Source organism: Grampus griseus (assembly GCF_964374135.1).
Source record: "Grampus griseus genome assembly, chromosome: 17".
NCBI classification, from domain to species: Eukaryota; Metazoa; Chordata; class Mammalia; order Artiodactyla; family Delphinidae; genus Grampus; species Grampus griseus.
The window spans coordinates 2,679,836-2,701,865 of NC_139011.1; the positions used below are offsets into that span (position 1 = coordinate 2,679,836).

General features: G+C 45.1%; 1 protein-coding gene across 7 annotated transcripts in view; it reads left to right on the plus strand.

Annotated features, from left to right (window-relative positions):
* Positions 1–270: 270 nt before the first annotated feature.
* The window catches only part of PTK2 (protein tyrosine kinase 2), a 253,294-nt gene continuing 231,534 nt past the window's right edge, over positions 271–22,030 (plus strand). For all 7 annotated transcript variants that reach the window (XM_082674402.1, XM_082674406.1, XM_082674405.1 and 4 more), the window contains exon 1: positions 271–400. The gene's annotated coding sequence lies outside the window, so the exon portion shown is untranslated. The remainder of the gene's footprint in view (positions 401–22,030) is intronic.

Genomic DNA, 22,030 nt, shown 5'->3' on the forward strand with positions numbered 1-22,030 from the left:
GCCGCAGCCACGCCCGCGCGCTGACCCCGTCCACCCGCAGCCCGGGCCTGGCGTTCCAAGTAAGATCCCGGGGGCAGAGCCTGGCGGCAGAGCCTGGCGGCGTGGTGAGCATGCGCGGGCCGCGACGCGCGGCGCGCATGCCCAGTGCTCCCGGGAGGCGGAAGCTCGGAACGGGGACGCGGCCGGGCGCGCGCAGCGGAGGGAGGCGCGCGCCTCAGCAGGCCGCCGCGCACGCGCGGCCCGCGCCGACGCAGCACGGCCCCGAGGGCGCGAGCCCGCCGCCGCCGGGCCGGGACTGCTGTGCGCCCGCGGCGTGAGGCGTGGGAGGGAGCGAGGCCCATCATCCGCGGCGCCGCCCGGTCGTCGTCTATCTTCGTCTCCCGGCGCCAGCGCGGTCCGAGTGAGTGCGGAGCCGGGGCCGGGGCGCGGGCAGGCTGGCGGGCCGACTCCCGGAGCTGGTTGTTGGCAGGGCCGCGGCCCGAGGGTGGAGGGCCGAGCGGGGCCGGACCGGCCAGTCCCGGCGGCGGAGACCGGCCCCTCCCGCGCCGGCCGCGGCCCCGGGAGGCCGAGGACGTGGGGAGGCCGGGGGCCCGAGGAGGCCGGGGGCTCGGGGGCGGGGGGCGCTTGGAGGCCGAGGGGTTCGGGGCTAGGAGACTCTGAGGGTCTCGAGGCCGGGGGACGTGAGGAGGCCGGGGGCTCCGGGAAGCAGGGGGCTTTGGGGGATGCGAGGAGGCCGGTGACTCAGGGAGGCTGGGGGCTCGGGGGACGCAGGGAGGCCGGGGAGCTCAGGGAAGATGGGGAGGCAGGGGGATTCGGGGCTCGGAGAGTCCGAAGGTCTGGAGGCCCGGGGCCTCGGGGAGGCCGGCCGGCCTCTGCCGGGGCGGGCCGAGTGCCTCCAAAACAAAAGGGGAGAGAGAGGAAGGAGGGGGAAGAGGGAATCCGCGGGGCCGCCGGGGGATCGGCCGGCCCGCGGGGCAGGGAAGGGTGGGCCTCGAGCCCGCGTGCGGGGCGGCGGGGCGGCTGCGTCCCCCGCGGCCCGCGCTCAAGTGTTGTGCAGCCCGGAGGCTGTCTCGGCGGCAGCCCTGAAGACCTGGCAGGATTCGTTGCGCTTCCTAAGTTTCCTCCTCTTCTCGCCCCAGCCCCCAACTCCGCGGCGCCCGCCGAGCAAGCTGGAAGCACTCTGGGTCCTTTCCTGGCACCCCATTCTTTCTCAAAGGAGTGTGTGTGTGTGTGTGTGTGTGTGTGTGTGTGTGTGTGTGTGTGTGTGTGTGTGTGTGTGTGTGTGTGTAGGGTGTGTGTGTGTGTGTGTAGGGTGTGTGTGTGTGTGTGTACGCTGTTACTTGGTTTTCTTTGATTGCCGGATTTTGTAGCTCAGTGCATTAAGGGTAAAGGTTTTTGTTTTTGCCATTTCAACAGTGTCTTATTCTTCCTTAGGTAGCCTGCAGCTGGGTTTTTGGCAGTGAGACCAAGAGAATAGTAATATTGTGGTATTCATGGGAACTGGTTGAAATACGGTCACGTTGAAGGCGATGTAAGAGTTTGGGGGTCTGTATTTAAGACGACCATCATTGGGATTCTTACTTAGGATGTAAACATCTTCGTGGTTGGAAAAACAGGCCATTACTGTTCAAAATGCAATACCAGAGCCTCACCTTTAATACTGTATTTGTAAAACGGGTAATGAAAATAGTCTTTTCATTGAAATGACACAGCCAAGCCCTCAGGTTAGTTGTCCTGTCTTTGACAACCTCTGAAAAGTGGGAGGAAAGTATGTGGATGAAGTGATTTAAGATTCACAGTAAATTAGCATTCAGCGTACTTTGTTGAGGTACAGTGTAGATAATATTTTGGTCCAGTTGTACTATTGAGTTAATGTTTAAAACCCTGTAGTATTTAAACACATGAAACTTTTAAAGGAAGTTTGTGTTTCAACTTTCAATTCATAAAGATAGTATGTCTTAGTATCTTTATGAGTATATTGTTTTATATTTTTGGCTACTCTTGGAGGGGAAAAACTAGTTGAACTTGCCATTAGTCTCTTCTGAACACTTGTGTACTAACTGCTGCTGAAACAGCAAGATCAAATATTATAGATTCTCCTCAGAAGAATTTCTTTCAGGTCATTATCAAATAATCCAGTTTAATAACGAGCACTGGAAAATATCGTTTAAAATACATGTTCCCATGTAAACGTGGCCCCATAAGACTTCATGAAAGGACTGAATAGAAGGACTATACATCATTCAGAGGTGATGCATTGAGAAGCAAGTGCTTGGCTAAATAAAGACATTGAATCCAAAACTTAGTATTTATGATGTGGGGCAAAGAATGCTGCAACTCCTACAGGAGATCGTCTGAGGCTGTCTGTCATGGAAAGTGAGTAGTAAGTGTTAGATCAGGAGTGATCAGGAGTGTTAGATCCACTAGTGCAGCGGTTGCTAAGTGTCTGGGGAAAGCGGGAGTTAGGAATGGCAGTAAGGATCATTAAAACATTTTTAGCTAAACTCTTCTCTGTAACACTCCAAGCCCTTTGTTGGAAAGTACAGAAATTAATGTTCCAATTCTCAAAGCTGGGTTCTTCAGCTAGACAACTTTTCTTACTAGAAAGTTGGAGAAATTGTCTAAATAACAAAATCGTATCGTTAAATTGTTCCCTTTAAGAAAAAATACTGATGAGCTTCCTAAGAAGAAATTATTGTTATATTTTGTATATACATATATAGTCTACGGTGCTATAAAGTGTTACGTGTAGCAAAAGATAATTTTGAAAATTACGATCTTTGCATGTTATTTTGAGTTATAGTGAGGTGGGATCTTAGTTCATATCTCTAAAGGTTTTATGGAAACCTTGTTTTCCAATATTTTAATGTGTCTTAATTTTGAGAAAAATAATTAAAAATTGTCTTAAGGGTAACAAAAGATGCAATTCAAATTGTTAATAGAGTATGTAAATCTTTAATTTTTTAAAATTAAACATTTTCAGTTTAGACATTTTCAGATAGAATAAATCTTGTTTTAAATTTCAGTGGCATTAAAAAAAGTTCTGTTACTTTTGATTACTGTAGCTTTATAGTATAGTCTAAAGTCAGGGAGCCTCATTCCTCCAACTCCCTTTTCTTTCTCAAAATCTCTTTGACTATTCGGGGTCTTTCGTGTTTCCACACGTTTTTAGATTTTTTTTGTTGTTGTTCTAGATCTGCAAAAAATGCCATTGGTAAAAAGTTCTCTTATTTTTATCATATTTGTGAAATGAGTTTTTAAATAAGTTTTTTTTGCTAGTAAATCAGAAAAGTGTAGTTTCTGAAGTACTTTATTTCGCTGTAAAGCTCTAGTTTAAGAACATATTTTCATTAGTTTCCTCTTAGTGAAATCCCTTAAATAATTAGAAAAAATTACTGTGGGGATCTTTGAGAATTTTCACTGATGTCTGTATTTAAAATGTTAACTTAAAAAATTTGGGCAGAGTAAATGACCTTACTTGAGTCAATAGTAATAAACTCCAAGAAGTTTATGAATGCAAATAAGCATTCAAATGTTAAGTTGCTTATCACCCTTTAGAAGGATCCCTGGAATGGAGAAGGATGGAGAGCAGCTCCAGCTTGCCTTGGGTGCACCTGTGTTTCTCTAGCTCACCCAGATACATCCAGAAGTTATGGTTTTTTTCCTTCTTTTCTGTAAAACAGTGTTTAGTAGTGGATTATTTGAGCCCTTTATTGCTTTTTCTCTCTACTGACATTTTGGCAGGGTTCTTTTTCTTCTTCATTTCATGACTACCAAAAGGCAACCCAGTGCAAGAGAAATGAAATTCATATGTACCAGTTTCTGGCATTAGTTTCTAGGAATTGTGCTAAATCTTATCATTCAGAACTGTACAAATGTGTTTCTGATTGTAAATCAGCAGAGGAGCCCCCTCTGTTTCTATCTGTAACAGTTGTATTGTTTTTTACTAGGCTCTGTGATGGAAATGAAATTCAGATACACATATATAGTTAAACTTTCAGTTTAAATGGAATTTTTAGCAAAACTGTTAATTATAGTCTGATTTGCATAAATAGTAAGGAAATGATTTATAGACATAGTAGGAAATAAATGTTTCCCCAAGTGGCACTATTCCCACTCTTTAGCAGTTGGAAGCCTCAGAGAAAAATACTAGTAGCATCACCACAAAGTTTACCTATTTTTAAGGACACAAAGGTGTTTCCTTACAAACTTTGTACTTAATTAAAATAATCCTACCTAAATCTTATTTATGTACATAGCTATTTATTATAAGCTTTTTCACATTTTTCACATCAAGAAGAATGACTGAAGTTACACATTTGAATATTTGCCAGTGGTAGGGGAAGAACTGCATTTGTTAAACACCATGTGCCAGGCCTGAGCTGGGTGCCATAGTGCTTTATCTCCTTTTTTACTCGCTAGAACTACTGAGTTGTACTGTTGTCTGTATTCTCCTTTTGTAGATGAAACCCTGCAAGCATCGAGTTAGAGTAGCTCGCCCGGGTCCTCAGCCCACAGTGGTGGACGGCTTGGACAGACCCGAGGGACTCTGCAGTGCCAGCTCCTAATAGCCTGCCTGCGGCCTCCCTGGCTGGAAAAGCAGCAGTCTGTAAAATCTTAATCCAGTCTCTGCAGTAGGAATAAGTAGTGTGCTAGTGTAATGACCATGTCTGGGAAAGTTTAGATAATTGTATTTTCTATTTGAATCTGACGCTTTCAGATCATGAAGTTCTGATCTGGCCAACATAGTATAGGTAAACATTTTAATTAATATACCAAAATTGTTTAATTATTTGAAATTAATTTAGAATTAGGTAAAGTATATAATGCATGATGCAGTGATTGATACTTCTTATTTGTCAAGATGTGCTTTAGTAACTTCCACATTTACAGTTTTTTCATTGGTGACTTTTTTGAGGGGTTGGTGTTTGAAGACAGTTTTGTGGGAAGCAAGGAGTATGTAAGGGAAAAGCAAATTGCACATTTCTCACACAGGTATGAGCCCCTTGTAGTAATCCTAGTATTTACAACCTCTGATACATTGCTGCTCTATAAATGTTTCTGAAGTGAATGTGCTTACTCTCACCAACTTAGAATTTTCCATTCTGCTTTTTTTAAAATATATTTTTAAAATTAATTTAATTTTGGCTGCATTGGGTCTTTGTTGCTGCATGTGGGCTTTTCTCTAGTTGCAGTAAGCAGGGGCTGCCCTTCACTGTGGTGCGCGGGCTTATTGCTGTGGCTTCTCTTGTTGCGGAGCACGGGCTCTAGGCACATGGGCTTCAGTGGTTGTGGCATGCAGGTTCAATAGTTGTGGCGCACGGGCTTAGTTGCTCCGCGGCATGTGGGATCTTACTGGACCAGGGCTCGAACCTGTGTCTCCTGCATTGGCAGATGGATTCTTTTTTTTTTTTTTTTTTTTTGGCGTTACACGGGCCTCTCACTGCTGTGGTCTCTCCCGCTGCAGAGCACAGGCTCCGGACACACAGGCTCAGCGGCCATGGCTCACGGGCCCAGCCGCTCCGCAGCATGTGGGATCCTCCCGGACCGGGGCACGAACCTGTGTCCCCCGCATCGGCAGGCAGACTCTCAACCACTGCGCCACCAGGGAAGCCCGGCAGATGGATTCTTAACCACTGTGCCACCAGGGAAGCCCCATTCTGCTTTTAAGAGTCGGCATATACTCTGCTCCTTTATTTGGGGCCAGTGAACCAAGACCAAGGCTTAGAAGAACCTAAACGGTCGTGTCTGTGTGCTGTGTGTGCCTAGGATCTCCCTTCTGCCCCCATATTCTGTATTGAAAGTAGTCCAAGGTGCTCGTCATGTCTACTGGTGACCAAAACATGCATTTGTCTTTGCTGGCCTAAAGGAAGAGCTTAAATGATTTTACACATTACATGTTTTTAGTGGCTTGTGTGTCTTCTCGTGAGAATTTAAGCACCATGAGGGCAGAAACTTCGTTTTACACACTTTTCCATCTTCAGTACCTGACACAATATTTATTGAGTAGAATAACCCAGACTTATTAATTATTGGAGAACAGCTATTACATCCGTTAGCTGTCTGCGTTTTGTTTGCCTTGGTAAAGGACCTCACTTTAAAACCACATAGGACTTGATACCAGGGAAGAATTGGATTATCGTGTTTTCACCTTTGTCTGCTTTATTTTAGATTACCACTGTCATCAGACTCGGGCCAGGGAAAAAATACTGCTCTGCCCCTTGACAGTTTTGTTCTTTTTTTCTAGAAACTGATCCTGTATAATTGATCTTGTGTTCTTTAGGACTCATCCTAAGTTCTGCAGACATAGAAAATTGCTCAAGGCGACACAAAATGAGCGGGACTTGTAAAAGCTCCTTCATTACTGGTCCAGAAGCTCTAACGTGTCTTTTACTAATCAGCTGGATTCATTGGCTGCTTTACAAGAGTTTTCCATTATGCCCTGAAACCATTTTCAAAACCCATTTTCGTATGGCTGCAGTGCCAATTACATATACAACATGCCAGCTTTCCCTTGCCGTGACAGGTCACTTACCTTTACTTGGGGGAAAGTCAACATTTGGGTAAAAAAGAGCAGTTTGTTCTTCCTCAGCGAGTTCCCCCTTAGTCTTGCTGTACGGTGTGGGGAAACAGGCACTCTCACAGAGACCAGGAAGCTTCAGGTTGTTGAATTGGTTCTCAAAGTAGCCACAGGTTAGAAGTGCAAATGCTCCTGCCCCGCTTCTGACCTGCTGAATCTGACTCTGGGGGCGGGGCCGGTGGTCAGTTTCAACTTGCTGTCAGGAGCTTTTGATGCACGCTAATGTTCGTGGACCACTGCTTTAGAGTGTTTTAAAAGAAACGCCAGTTGTAGCAGGCAGACATCAGTCATAAATGGCAGAGGTACGTGTATGGTCTTTTTGACCACTTAGATTTGCTAATGAGGTTGCCTTCCTGTCAGGACTCTTAAACATGTTCCTAAGGGTTTTTAGAGTCCTGAGAAGACCTCACAACTCCTTTTGTTGAGTAGGGAGTTTGACTGTTTTCTGCTGAGACCACTTAATTATTTTAATTGAATCTCGGCGTGGATTTTAAATGAACTCTTATGTTGAAGTGGCAGTTTGTGTGGCTCCCGGACTTGTGGCTTTTGGCAGATAACAGGAGAGTGTGTACATGTGAGTGCTTAAGGCACACGTTCCCTGGTGGTTTTGCTTTGGTGCTGAAAAATTGGCTAGCTTTATACTAGAGTCAGGGTGATTGCCAAGTCTTGGGGTGACTAATGAAGCAGCATTGTGTGAATTGATTCTATGCCTAGCATTACATTCATATTTAAGTTTAATGAATTTCGTTTTGCCTTTTGTCCTTTCCTTTCTTGCCTAAGAAGGCGGCTAAGTGAAAGTTAGTGCACCAAATGGGATTGGCGATGTGCCTTGTGCAGAATTAGATGCATCTGTTGGTAAATAGACTTATTATAAGCTGACGGACAAGGATTCTGTATTATCTTTTCCTCATGCTGCCATAGTAGATGGTCAGTCAGTGATTGTTTGATGATTGAAGAAGAGTCTCTCATGCTGAGGTCCTGGAATTACAGAGACTAAAGCAAATGACGCTGTTGTGGGCCTTTTGTGGTAAGGGGTCTTTTTTTTTTTGGCAGTACGTGGGCCTTTCACTGCTGTGGCCTCTCCCGTTGCGGAGCACAGGCTCCGGACGCGCAGGCTCAGCGGCCATGGCTCACGGGCCCAGCCGCTCCGTGGCATGCGGGATCTTCCCGGACCGGGGTACGAACCCGTGTTCCCTGCATCGGCAGGCGGACTCTCAACCACTGCACCACCAGGGAAGTCCAAGGGGTCTTTTAAGTGTGTGAAAGTTGTTACAAAGGTAGAGACGAAGAACTCATCAAAGGCAGAAGGAATTAGGTGTAATGTGATCTCATTTGGAGCTCTTTGGAACAATTTCTTTCTCCTTAAAGTTGGTCAAGTGAAATTAAAGTTCGCATTAATGTGACTCCCATTAAATGTATAGCTGTCTGACCAGTATTCGTGGGGGATTGGTTCCAGGACCCTCCTCGGATACCAAGTTCCTTGGATGCTCAAGTCCCTTACCTAAAATGACGTAGTATTTACATACATACCTTTAAATGCACACCCTCCTGTATACTTTAAATCGTCTCTAGATTACTTACAATACCTAACACAGTGTAATGCTATGTAAATAATTGCCAGTGTGGCAAGTTCAAGTTTTGCTATTTGGAACTTGCTGGGATTTTCCCCCAATATTTTGAGCCTTGAATGCGGAACCTGAGGATGCAGAGGGCAAGTGCATTTGAGTGTGCCTGGCCCAGAGCAGCTTCTCAGTGGATGTCAGTGGATGGTTCTCCTGGGATCCCGCCCTCCCTAACCATTAGGCTGCATCCCCTGAGCAGCCTTCTCTCTGATCACAGCTTCAGCGCATCCCCGTCTGTCTCTGTTCCCGTCAGTCTCCCCTCCCAGCGCCTTGGGGTCATTTCTGTAGTATTATTACCACCTTGTGGTTTTATTTTATTTTTTAAAAATTTTATTTATTTATTTATGGCTGCGTTGGGTCTTCGTTGCCGCGCGCAGGCTTTCTCTGGTTGCGGTGCACGGGCTTCTCGTTGCGGTGGCTTCTCTTGTTGTGGAGCACGGGCTCTAGGCACGCGGGCTTCAGTAGTTGTGGCTCATGGGCTCTAGAGCGCAGGCTCAGTAGTTGAGGCGCACGGACTTAGTTGCTCCGCGGCATGTGGGATCTTCCCGGACCAGGGCTCGAACCTGTGTCCCCTGCATTGGCAGGCGGATTCTTAACCACTGCGCCACCAGGGATGCCCCCCGCCCTGTGGTTTTAAATAGCCTTTTCTTGGTTATAATGAGGTTGCACATCTTTTTATACATTTACTGGCCATTTGTATTCACTGGTTTGTGAAGTGCCCATATTTTTCTATTAGTTTTAAAGAAATTTATTTGTAGACTTCTGTATATTCAGAGCACAGGTCCTTTGTTGCTTATGTATTTTGCCACTGCCTCTTCCTACTTTGTCATGCAGTTTCAGTAGCTTGGTGGGTTGGTTTTTTTCTTTTTTGAATGAAGAGAAGTTCTTAAGTTTAATGTAGTGCAGTTTATCAGTCTTTTCCTTTATAGTTGGTGCTTTTTGTGTCTTTCCCTACCCTGAGATAATGAACTTAATTCCTGTTATTTTCTAAATGCTTTATGATTTTGCCTTTCCCCTTTATAATTCTCTTGGAATTGGTTTTGGTGTGTAGTGTGAAGGAGGAATCCACTTTCGTTAACATGTGGACATCTTAGTTGTCCCAACACCATTTCTTAAAAAGAATAAATGCTCCTTTCCCCCAGTGCTCTGTGGTGACACTTTTGTTGTAAATGAAAGGTCCATATATATGTGTGTGTCTGGACTCTATTTGATCCCTCTGGTACTAAGCTGCCTACAGTATTGTAGCTTTATAATAAGTCTTATCTCCTCGTGGACCTCTTCCCACTTGATTCTCCTTCAAGTATGCCTTGGCTATCCTCAACCCTTTGCAGATCTGTATATGTTTTAGGATCACTTGGCAACTTCCCAAAAAATTCTTCCGGTTGTTGTTTGGGATGACATTAAATGTATAGATCAACGTGTAGAGAGTTGATTCTGGATTTGGGTTATTACGGATAAAGCATATGAATATTTTTGTACGAATCTTTTTGTGGACCCAGGCTTCTATTGTTTCCTGGGGATGATTGTTTAGGGTTGTAATGGCTGGATCATATGGTAGGTGTCTGTATAGCTTTTTTTTTTTTTTTTTGCGGTACGCGGGCCTCTCACTGTCGTGGCCTCTCCCATTGCAGAGCACAGGCTCCGGACGTGCAGGCTCAGCGGCCGTGGCTCACAGGCCCAGCCGCTCCGCGGCATGTGGGATCTTCCCGGACCGGGGCATGAACCCGCGTCCCCTGCATCGGCAGGCGGACTCTCAACCACTGCGCCACCAGGGAAGCCCAGCTTTTTTTTTTTTTTTAACATCTTTATTGGAGTATAATTGCTTTACAATGTTGTGTTAGTTTCTGCTGTATAACAAAGTGGATCAGTTCTATGCATACATATATCCCCATATCTCCTCCCTCTTGCGTCTCTCTCCACCCCTCCCTAACCTACCCTTCTAGCTGGACACAAAGCACCGAGCTGGTCTCCCCGTGCTATGCAGCTGCTTCCCACTAGCTATCTATTTTATAGTTGGTAGCGTATATATGTCCGTGCCACTCTCTCACTTCGTCCCAGCTTACCCTTACCCCTCCCCCGTCCTCGAGTCCATTCTCTACGTCTGCATCTTTATTCCTGTCCTGCCCCTAGGTTCGTCAGAACCATTTTTTTTTTAAGATTCCATATATATGTGTTAGCATACGGTATTTGTTTTTCTCTTTCTGACTTACTTCACTCTGTATGACAGACTCTAGGTCTATCCACCTCACTACAAATAATTTCATTTCTTTTTATGGCTGAATAATATTCCATTTTATATATGTACCATATCTTTATCCATTCGTCTGTTGATGGACACTTAGATTGCTTCCATGTCCTTTACATGTTGTAAATAGTGCTGCAGTGAACAGTGTGATACATGACTCTTTTTGAATTTGTGTAGCTTTTTTTTTTTTAATTAATTAATTTATTTATTTTCGGTACGCGGGCCTCTCACTGTCGTGGCCTCTCCCGTTGCGGAGCACAGGCTCTGGACGCGCAGGCTCAGCGGCCATGGCTCACGGGCCCAGCTGCTCCGCGGCATGTGGGATCTTCCTGGACCGGGGCGCGAACCCGTGTCCCCTGCATCAGCAGGCGGACTCTCAACCACTGAGCCACCAGGGAACCCCCAGAATTTGTGTAGCTTTTTAAGAAAGTGCCAAACTGTGTTCTGAAGTGGCTGTACCGTTTGACATTCCTACCAGCAGTGTATGAGAGTTCCAGTTGCTCTGTATCATCAGGGCAACATGATGGTTAGTCTTTTAAGTTTTTGCCATTCTAATAGGTGTATCATGGTATTTCATTGTGGTTTTAACTTACATTTCCCAAATGCCTTAATAACACTGAGTATCTTTTTATATGTCTACTTGCCATCTGTATATCTTATTTGGTGTTCAGATCTTTTGCCCATGAAAAAACTTTTTCGTACGGGTGGATTCTTTATATATTCTGGATACAGGTCCTTTGTGAGATACTCTCAATGCTTTCCTCCCATGTTGTGGCTTGTTTTGTGCATTCTCTTAACAGTGTCTTGAAGAGCAGAAGTTACAAATTTTGATAATGTCCCATTTATCAATTTGTTCTTTTATGGATTGTGCTTTTCTGGTGTCATATTTAAGAAATAGTTGCGTAACCTAGGTCACAAAGATTTTCTCCTGTTTCCCCCTCCCCTCTCTAGAACATTTATAGCTTTAGGTTTTCCATTTAGGTCTGTGATTGATTTTGAGATAATTTTTGTTTGTGTTGTGGGATATGGGTCCACATTACTGGGAGGACTCTTTCGAGGCCTAAATGAAGGTAGCTCCCTCCAGAGCGCATTTGTTTCTGCTGCAGCCAGTCTGGGACCACCTTAAACCAAGTCCAAGGTTTGAGGTGTTCTGGACCACACAGAGCTGTCATTCTCTTGGTGAGCTGATTCACTGCTGGCTTACTCTCATCCTGAGCTGTGTAGCTTTTGAGGTCCTGCTTAGGGAGGTAGGATTAGACACTTTGGGGGGCCCGGCTTTGACTCCTGTCCCTCTTTCCCTGCACTGTTGTGAAAAGGAAAGTCGAAAATTTCAGAATTGTCAAATGACTTCCGTGCAGAGGTGGTTTCTCTGCTTGTTTCTCTCTGGGTTCCTGAGTTCACTTTAATTTTGTTATTTCCTTCTTGTCCTGTCATTTTCTGGTTGCTTTTAAGATTTTTAAAGTATTCTATCCGTCTTTTTAAGCCTTTTTCAGGGAAGGGTTGGACCAAACAACGTAGCCTGCAGTTAAGGAGCCAAGGAAAGTTCTTTTTCATTTCACTCCAGTGTCTAGAGTCTAAACCTGGACCCGCCGTCGCCTATAGTAGCCGCTAGCCACGCGTTTAAGTTAAAATGGAATCAGATTTAAAGTTCTGTCCAACAGCCAGGCTAGCCCCGTTTCCAGGGCTCAGTACCCACACGTGACTAGCGACTCCCCCTTGGACGGTGCAGATGGGGAGAAGGTTTTCACGGTTGCGGGAAGTCCTGCTGGGCAGCGCTGGCTGGACCGAGAGCCTCTGCGGGGAGAGCTTCTGCGGGGCCTCGTGGCGGCGAGTCTGCCCCGGAGAACCGCTAACGGAGCTGCCCTTGCTGCTTAAGGTTGGCCATTTTCTGGAATCTGCCTGCAGCCAAACATGGCTGAGCCCCTTAAGGCTTCTGGGGAAGGCTCTCCATGAGGTGGGTGTGGGTCGCAGGCTGTGGCTGTCAGGGTGCGGATGGGGAGGGCAGACCGCGGGGCGCTCACAGATCTGCTGATGGAACTGGCATTTGGGGAGAACGCTCAGCATGCGCTGAGTCCCTGCCCTGAGCGGGTCGTAGTCCAGCGACCAGGCAGCGGCAGTGCCATGTTTAGCAGGTGCTGGGCAGAGCTGCGGGGGACTGCAGGACACTGCCACCCCATCCCAGGGGTCAACAGAAGGAGCCTGGCGGGGAGGGGGAGGAGGAGGGGAGAGTGTTCTAGGCGGAAGGAAAGCACAGGCAAAGCTACATGTTGGTGGGAACGTGCAGAGATTGGTTTACTGCACCGTACGTTGGATTCTAGCGTCGAGAGAGGTGGCAGAAACCACGGATTTAAGAAAATGTCACAAAAGGATATTCCATCCATTCACTGACTATTCGCTGTGAATTGGTAAGAGGATTATTAGTGCTGGGGCTGTGTCGGAAGCTCTCTTTGTAGCTCACAGAGCATTAGGATAAGAGCACGTGCTGCAGCAGCCCCCGCTGCCCCTTTCCGCTGCAGGGCGCCCCGGATGCTGGGCGCGATTCAAGGAACTCGGGGCATGCGCACTTAGCCGTGTCTGTAGCCTGCTGCTCTGGGAAGAAGGGTTCAGCTGGCTCAGTAAGTGCAGCCTGGCTGCAGGGGCTCTGTCCGAAAGACAGGGTGGTAATTGGGACTGAGGGTGGGGAGGGAAGAGGTTGGGGCCACAGACATGGGCTTGTCATGTCAGTCCTCTTCGTGGCCACCTGTGGAGTCGCCTGCCAGCACTCCTCTGCTTCATTTTGGGATCAGAGAGCAAGCAGAAGAGGTGAAAGCTAATTTAACTGTACCAGGGTATGTTGAACTGATAAACTACCTCAAAATCCAGTGTGTGCGTGCTCTGTATCAGGGCTTCTCAAACTTGAACAGGCACACACATCACCCACGGATCTCGTTAGGTTTTAGGTTCTAATTCAGTCTGTCTAGGGTGGGGCATCAGATCTTGCATTTCTACCAGGCTCTCAGGTGGTGCCGTGCTGATGGTCCCTGGGCCCCACTTTGAGTAGCAAGGTACTGGTTTGCAAAGTATGGGTCATAAGATGACGTTGCCTTACTTAGTTGGAATGTTGAATAACCACTGGCAGTGCAGTTGTGAAGGGCATGGCCTTGGAGCCAGACTCTGACTCTCTGGTCTTGGGCTAGTTTGTTAACTTCTCTAACTCCATTTCCTTGTCCTTTAAATTGGCCAAATAATAGAACCATAGGGTGATGAGAGAATGAGGTGGTACGCAGCATGTAAGGTTCTGGTGTTCACTAGTGTGTGACCTTTTGAGATATTTCACAAAAGGTAGTAACTATTAAAAGTAAACACTTACAGTAAAAGTTTGCCAGTTTTCAAAGTTCTCAGTCCTCCCTGCATCATTGCCCATTTTGTAATATTGCAGCTCAAAGAGAATGGGGGTATTTCTTTCATTTACTGCTGTATACACAGAACGTAGAGGCACAGCTGATACAGCTTGTTTTCCTGTGGGTGAATGTCCTTTGACTTTCTCAGCTCGTTGCTGTCAGCCTCTTCCTTTCTGCTAGGGTCAGAAGGTGCAGTGCTGTGTCTTCACATAGATTTTGTTTTTTAATTTATTTATTTTTGGCTGCGTTGGGTCTTCGTTGCTGCGCACGGGCTTTCTCTAGTCGTGGCGAGTGGAGGCTACTCTTTGTTGCGATGCTCAGGCTTCTCATTGCGGTGGCTTCTCTTGTTGCGGAGCACAGGCCCTAGGCGCGCAGGCTTCAGTAGTTGTAGCACGTGGGCTTCAGTAGTTGTAGCACGTGGGCTTCAGTAGTTGTAGCACGCGGGCTCAGTAGTTGTGGCTCGCGGGCTCTAGAACGCAGGCTCAGTAGTTGTGGCGCACGGGCTTATTTGCTCCGCAGCATGTGGGATCTTCCCGGACCAGGGCTCGAACCCGTGTCCACTGCATTGGCAGGCAATTCTTAACCACTGTGCCACCAGGGAAGCCCCTCATGTAGATTTTTAAATAAGCATTTTTTAAAGAAGTTGCCAGTAGTAAGGGTGATGGAAAGCCGTTTTATACTAAGGATTCTGAAACATGCATAAATGGGAATTGTGTGAGTTTCTATTACATGAGCATTATACTTAATAATTAAAGTTAAAATATGAATCTTCAATTTTATTTTAAAACTTTGTGGAAATTTTCAGACATATGCAGAAACAGAATGTTGTAATGAACTCTCTGTATTCATCACCACCTTTAATGGGCATCATTAATTAATATTAACTCTAATCAGAGATACTGGCTTATTTTTAAAAGATGTGAAGGCACTTGCATCGGGAACATATATGCTAATGTTGGCCAGATATTGTGGCCCTTGCTAAAATGTGACATAACAATTCATGACACATTTCTTTCAGAAGACTGGAAGGGATCGGGTGTAACTGTACTGCTTTTTTAAGTCAGTGATGCACAGAAACATCTAATAGTCCTAATGAGCTGGGTGTTAAGCAAGGCTGTGGTTCTCTCCACAGCCTTGGAAACTGGAGTGGAAAAGTCCTCCCTCCCTCCCTCCTCCCTCCTCCCTCCTCCCTCCTCCCTCCTCCCTCCTCCCTCCTCCCTCCTCCCTCCTCCCTCCTCCCTCCTCCCTCTTCCCTCCCCACTCCCCTCTCCCTCCCTCCTCCCTACTTCCTTCCTTCCTTCCTTCTTTCCCTCCCTCCTTCCCTCCCTCCCTCCTTCTCTCCCTCCGTCACTTTCTTCCTCCCTCCCTCCGTCACTTTCTTCCTCCCTCCCTCCCTCCCTCCTTCCTCCCTCCCTCCCTCCCTCCCTCCTTCCTTCCTTCCTTCCTTCCTTCCTTCCCTCCCTCCCTCCCTCCCTTTCTGTTTTTCTTGTACTTGAGTCAAAATAAACAGTAGTTTGCTTTGCTGTCTTGCTTTAATGCTCCTGATAGCAGTACATATCTTGTTTTTTAAAACTTAGTCATTAGGATGGAGAAGCAGCATGAAGCTTTAATAGAACAAGGTTCATTAGAGAAATACACTTAGTGTATTAGTCTTTTTCAAAAAATGATTTTATTAAACATTGAAGAGATACAGAAGAACATGTGTAAGATGTGTGTAAGGTGTAGATCAAGAGTGCTCTGATCTCCCAGAGGAAGGTACCCGAGTCCGCAGAGGTGAGCTTCCTCGTACTGGCCCAGACAGGACACATTTGGGCTCTGCAGGCCACCTACAGCTTCTGTCCCCAGTACTCAGCCCTGCCATTCTGGCACAAAAGCAGCTGTGTTAAAGGAGTGAGTTGTCTGTGTTCCAGTACAACTTTATTTCTGAACCCTGAAATTTGAATTTCATGTAATTTCACATGCAACAAAATGTTATTATTCTTTTAATAATTTCTTTAATCATATGCAGTGTAAAAACCTTTCTTAGCTCATGGGCTGTACAAAAACAAGCAATGGGGCCACCCTGGTGTAGAGAAGAATAAAGCAAGCCTAGCACCTACGGCCCAGCTGCAGCAGTGGAGCATCCCCACTCTGAAGGCCCGCCTGCTGCCCACCGCAGCCCGCCTCCCACATCGTGAAGCCTGCATAGCTATCCTGCCCTCAGCCCCCTTAGCTACAGTCTCCTTCTTCAAGGCCTGGTGTCATTTGTATTTTACTCACTTTTATTTTCTTTGTCACTTGGCTGTGACAGAAAATCTCAGGGCAAAATGTCTGTTCACTACTGTATCCCCAGCATTTAAAACAGCGGTCACTGAATGCATGTTGCGTTTATCATTTCTTATTTTTGTGTTAGTTTTGTCTGTGTTGAACTTTCTATTAGGGAATCACACTACATGTGACTTGCCTTTTTCCACTCAGCACTGTGATTGAGACCCGTAGGAGGTGCCGTAAGTGATCAGTACGTTCACTTTCACTGTTGTGTAACCTTGTCTCCAGTTGATGGGCATTTGTGTGGTTTGCCGCCTTGCTCTTGCAAGCGCTGCTGACACGTCTTTGGCTGCCCACGTGTGTGGATGTGTCCAGCCTGCCCACGTGGGAGTGTGATGCCGGTTCTGGGCTGGCCAGCCTTCAGCTTGACTGCTTACTGCCAGATTGCTTTTAGAGTACCCCTGCCAATTTACATCCCACTCCTGGTTGCTCTGCATCCTTGCTAGTAGTTTATTTTGTCTTTTTTTCAGTTTTACCATTCTGATGGTTATGTAATAATATCTTGTGGCTTTAAATTGAATTTCTCTTATTACTAACTTTGTTGATACTCTTTTAATATATTGGTCATATCTCTTCTCTCTTCTATGAAGGACCTGTGAAAACATTGACCTAATTTCTTATGTTTTTCTTATTGACTTGTAGGTGTTCTTTCTACGTGTGGATTACTATCCTTTGTCATTATAAGTTGTGAATATTTTCTTCCAGTTTCTGGTTTGTCTTTTTACTTTTGAGGTGTCTTGGAACTAAGTTCTTAATTTTAATATCGTTGACTTTATCAGTCTTTTGCTTTTTCTTAAATTAATTAATTTGTGGCTGTGTTGGGTCTTCGTTGCTGCGCGCAGGCTTTCTCTAGTTGACGTGAGCGGGGGCTACGCTTCATTGCAGTGCGCCGGCTTCTCGCTGCGGTGGCTTCTCTTGTTGCAGAGCACGGGCTCTAGGCACGTGGGCTTCAGTAGTTGTGCCACATGGGCTCAGTAGTTGTGGCACGCAGGCTCTAGTGCGCAGGCTCAGTAGTTGTGGCGCACGGGCTTAGCTGCTCTGCGGCATGTAGGATCTTCCTGGACCAGGGCTCGAACCCGTGTCCCCTGCATTGGCAGGAGGATTCTTAACCACTGCGCCACCAGGGAAGCCCCAGTCTTTTTCTTTATGATTAGTGTTTTTGGCATCTCATTTAAGGAATCTTTCTTTGCCCAAGGGCTACAATTTGATGTGAGGTATTTTTATTATTTATTCATAAAACATTTATTGTTCCATTCAATAAATATGTTCAATATTTAGGTATATTTCTTTTCTTTTGACCACTCTGCATGGCTGGTAGGATGTTAGTTCCCTGACCAGGGATTGAACCCGGGCCCTCGGCAGTGAAAGCATGGAGTCCTAACCACTGGCCCATCAGGGAATTCCCTATATTTTCTAATTTCCATTAAAATTCCTTTGATGACTTATGATTTATTTTAGTGTTTGATAAATTCCAAATGAGTGAATTTTTTTCATGTACCTTGTTGTGACTTATTTCTAAAAGGGGGTTGTAGTAAGAAAATGTGTTCTGTATGGAACCACTTCTTTGAAATTAATACTATCTTTAATAGACCCACATCCTAGTTTAGTTTGGCTACATCTTGGTCCTGACTCAGAAACTTCTGGACACCTAGGTACTTAAATTCCAGCTATGCATAATTTATACCTTGGTTTTGCAAAAAGATTAGATTAATAGATTAGACTAAATTTTTTTATTTGATAGAGTTTCTTATATTTCATTTCTGCCTCTGGAAATACTTGTTTTATTTCCTGCCTGAAGTCGAGGTGTTAATGTACGTTTTCAGCTCTTGGACTCTGTTCTGTCCAAGCTGAAGCTTGAGGACAGGTGACTGCCTCGACTGCCAGTTTGTTTCAGCTTAGCCGATGGGCAGGGGTTCATGCTGTGCCTGCAGCTGCTTCCTTTCAGTGGCATTTGTTAATTAAGCTGTTTAATTTTACTTTCTTAAGGACTGGTTGAAGAAAAGGAAAGAAAGAAAATTTTAGTTTGTGGTTATACCAGGGTCTTTTAGCCTAGTGCTTATTTTGTGTATCCATTTCATTTTTGTTTTGTTTACAAAAAGTAGCATTGACTTGAAAATTATCAAAATTAAATAATGAGTCAGAAATTAAATTTTATCCCTCCCCTAACATCTCAGGTATTGGTAATTGAAGGGGTCTGGGCATCATGGTTTGTGTGGGGAGGCAGGTCTTTTTAAAAGAAAGAGTATCTCATCTGGGAAGCAGAAGACCTGGGTTCAGATATTGCCTCTCTGCCTTTTGTCAGGTGACTTTTGACAAGTTGTTTAGGTTCTGTGAGTCTCGGTGTCCTTACCTATAAAGTCTAGTATTTATAATCGCAGCCATTGAGGGTATTTATGCAGCTACAGTGTAAAGCTTGGACAAACGTGAAGTGCTAGGCTCATGATCTTTACCTGACTTACGTAGTGTTTTACTACTAAAGGCTAAGTCTTTTCCACTTATGTGTTTCCCTGGTTTGTTTTTGAGCTCGTCTAGTCAGTTCATTCATTTGTTCAGCTTTTATTAAACACCTGTCTTGTGCCTCATACAGTATTAAGCCCTGGTGATACAGACAAGAGGGGAGTGGGACTGGTTCAGGTCAGTGGCTGTGTCACAGCAGGGGCTCTGAGGACTGGGAGGGCGTGTCCCCATTGATGGTCAAGCTCTGGTGTTGGCAGACTTTCTCTGTTAAAGGCCAGATGGTGAACACTTCAGGCTTTGCAGGCCGCATATCGCCTGTCACATATTTTTTTCCCCTCTTTAACCCTTTACAAAAGTAAAATGCATTCTTAGCCAAGGAACCATACAAAAACTGGTTGTGGACCAGACGCAGTGGCCTCTGCAGGTTCTAACTGTCTGAAAGGGTCTGTAGAAGTCGAGTGGCAGTTGGGAAGCAGAAAGGGCCTTCAGGACAGGACCCGCCCTTTGCAGTGGTGTGCAGGCGGGACGGGCTGGGGTTTGTGGAGCTGAATGTCTCTGTCAAATCTGGAGTACAGGACAGGTTGGGTAGAGGAGGAGATGAAGTTGGCGTTATAGGCAGGATCAAAGCAGTTTGTACTTGATTCTGATATAGAACAGATTTGTATGGTTGGAGGAGGTTTGGACTGGATCAGCGTGGGCAGTGTTACAGTAAAGCAGTTGAGAAGGGGGAAGAAGCACACGTTTGTCACTCAAGAAACAGCTGCCCGGTGTCACTTGCTAGTAAAGTGACGGGCAGAGTTCAGATGGTCCAGTTCCACAGCTTGTGTTCTTTTAATCATACAATTATGTTGTACAGATAAATGAAGAAAGCCTTGATCAAGGGCATGACTGAGGAACGGGAGAGAAGGGGACTGATTTGAAGCCCGTTTCTGAGTTAATCTCCAGGCCTTGACCAGGCAAATGACGCGGCAGGGCCGCGAGAGGGGTCCAGGGTAACTCTGGGACAGCTCCCAGATTTCTCCTGGGGTGACAAGTTCATGAAGCTCTCTTTGCTCTTGAGTTTACTAGGGATCACAGTTGCTTTGAGGAGGAAACATTGTTTCCTAGGTCCATGAGCCCCAGAAATTAAGTTGTAAGCAGAATTGTGTGTAGATGTGTGTTGTTTTTCCCTGGAGAGAGAACTCTAGGGCTCTTGTTGGATTATTAAAAGGGAGCCCAGCACCCAGGGGTGTGGCTCCTTGTTCTTAGATTGTATACTTCTGGCACTCTGCAAAGGTTTAAGCTAATCATCCCACATCACAGGGGTTTTACTTTAAATGTAATACATCCCAAACTGCCAGCTAAACCCCAAACACATGCAGCCCCTCCGAAGTGGAACTGTATCCCCAGCCTTTCCTCCCCTCCAGAGACAAAACAAGACACGTTTTTGGTACATAGAAGGCTGGCCAGGTGTGTGGGACTCCAACCGTCTTGGAGTGTTTTCAACGTGCTATTGTACGTTAGAGCTGAAGTTTACATACTGTTAGGCATCTCTTAATAGTCACATGGCTGTGAGAGATGGACAGGTGTCACCTTTAAGTAGGATTTGCTAGCACCAAAAATGAGTGTAGTTTCTTCCTAGGAATGTGTGACCTCAGGCCCCCAGCTAAATTAAGGCGGCCTAATCAGGCAGGAGGTTCTGAGGGCTCAGAGGTGACTTCCCAGGAGTTGTGTGCGGGCAAGACCTTTCCCTGGGCCAGGTTCATGCTTTACTGCACAAAGCCTAGAGAGGTTAATTATTATTTCTGTCATTACTATGGAGTTCAAGGAATTATTGCCTTCAGATAGATATATGTTGCAGCCACACGCAGTATAATTCACCACAAAACTGAAAAATCAGAATTTCTACACCAAAGTAAAGATGTCTCCAGAAGTGTGTCATCCTTGACACCTGTCCTAATGTTTTTATAAGGGACTTGAATAAAGATCAGGAGTCATGCTGGGAGACAGCTCACTTTTAGGATCAGAATTTTAAAATATTTTGACAGGTTGTAATGAAGTGCTGAAATCAATAAGGTAAAATTAAAATTTATCAGGAATAAATGTAAAATGCAGACATAAATCAAAAAAGATCAACTGAGAAAGTTGAAGATGGGTCAAATATGTCTTAACTGTACCTGTGTGTAGAAGACAGGGGGATTTAGTTGACTAAAACGGATTGTCAAACATTTCTGTAAAGGCACACAGTTTCCATAAAAGGAAATATCTTAGGTTTTTCAGACTAATAGGCAAAATCAAGGATATTATGTAAATACTTCTATAAAAAGGGAGAACACAGAATTTCTACAAATTTTTCATGGACAGAATTCAAATTATAACTGAATATAATTTTTTTTATAATACAGGTCCACTAATGAGAAGAATGGGATTCTCTTCTGGGGGAGGAAGGGGATAACACTTTCTTTAATTGGAGTTTTGAAGTTACTGCTTCCTGTCATTGGAGTCAATTACAGATATTCATCTCTTAATGCTGATGTGCCCAGGAGGTTTTATGTGTTTCACCTTTGCAAATGTCTTTATGCCGATAGGTACTCTCAGATCCTGATATCAGTGCAGGAGTATATCATTTTAATTGAGCATATTCATTGCTTGGAAGGCATTTATAGAATCCTATTAGGTTCTTCTTGATATTTGCCTTTTAGCATGCCATTATATTGCAGATTAATCACTTCCAGTTGATGGTTAGAGGGCGGCCTCAACTGCATAGTTAAATGGATTTTGAAATATGTAAATTTTTATTATACTTGCATCAAGGTTCAAAAAATGCTGCTGTAGCTTAAACTCAGAAATGTAACTGCTGTGAATTTGTGTGGGAATGGAAATCTCGCTTGTCGTCATAACTTTTGATAGCAGAGAGTGTAAAGAAGCGTGGTGTTACTTGTGATTCAAACATTGGCTGTCATTGAAATGACTTTACTGCAGTAGAAGTCTCTCATATAAGCACTCTTGTGCCTTGTAATTTTAGGTTGAATTCATTAAGAAATGTTATCAAGTCTTTAGCAACAGCTAATTTCATTGAATACAATTTTTCGATTAACAGTGATAATTGAAGGAAGGTCTTTTTCAGAAAAATTTCGGTCATGGCTCTGAGGTCAACAAGTCACAACAAAACCTTCCCCCAATCATTAAACTGCTGTATGGGAGGACAAGTCAGGATGTTTCAGTGAAGTTCGCTGTTGATGCTACTGGTTCAGTAACACATAACAGATTAAAATACTTTGCACAGAGTACGTGCCGATGAAGAATACAATGAATAACCATAGTTTAAATAACTATGTTTAAAAGCTTTACAGGTTTTAAGGCTTCCCTGGTGGTGCAGTGGTTGAGAGTCCGCCTGCCGATGCAGGGGACACGGGTTTGTGCCCCGGTGCAGGAAGATCCCACATGCCGCGGAGCGGCT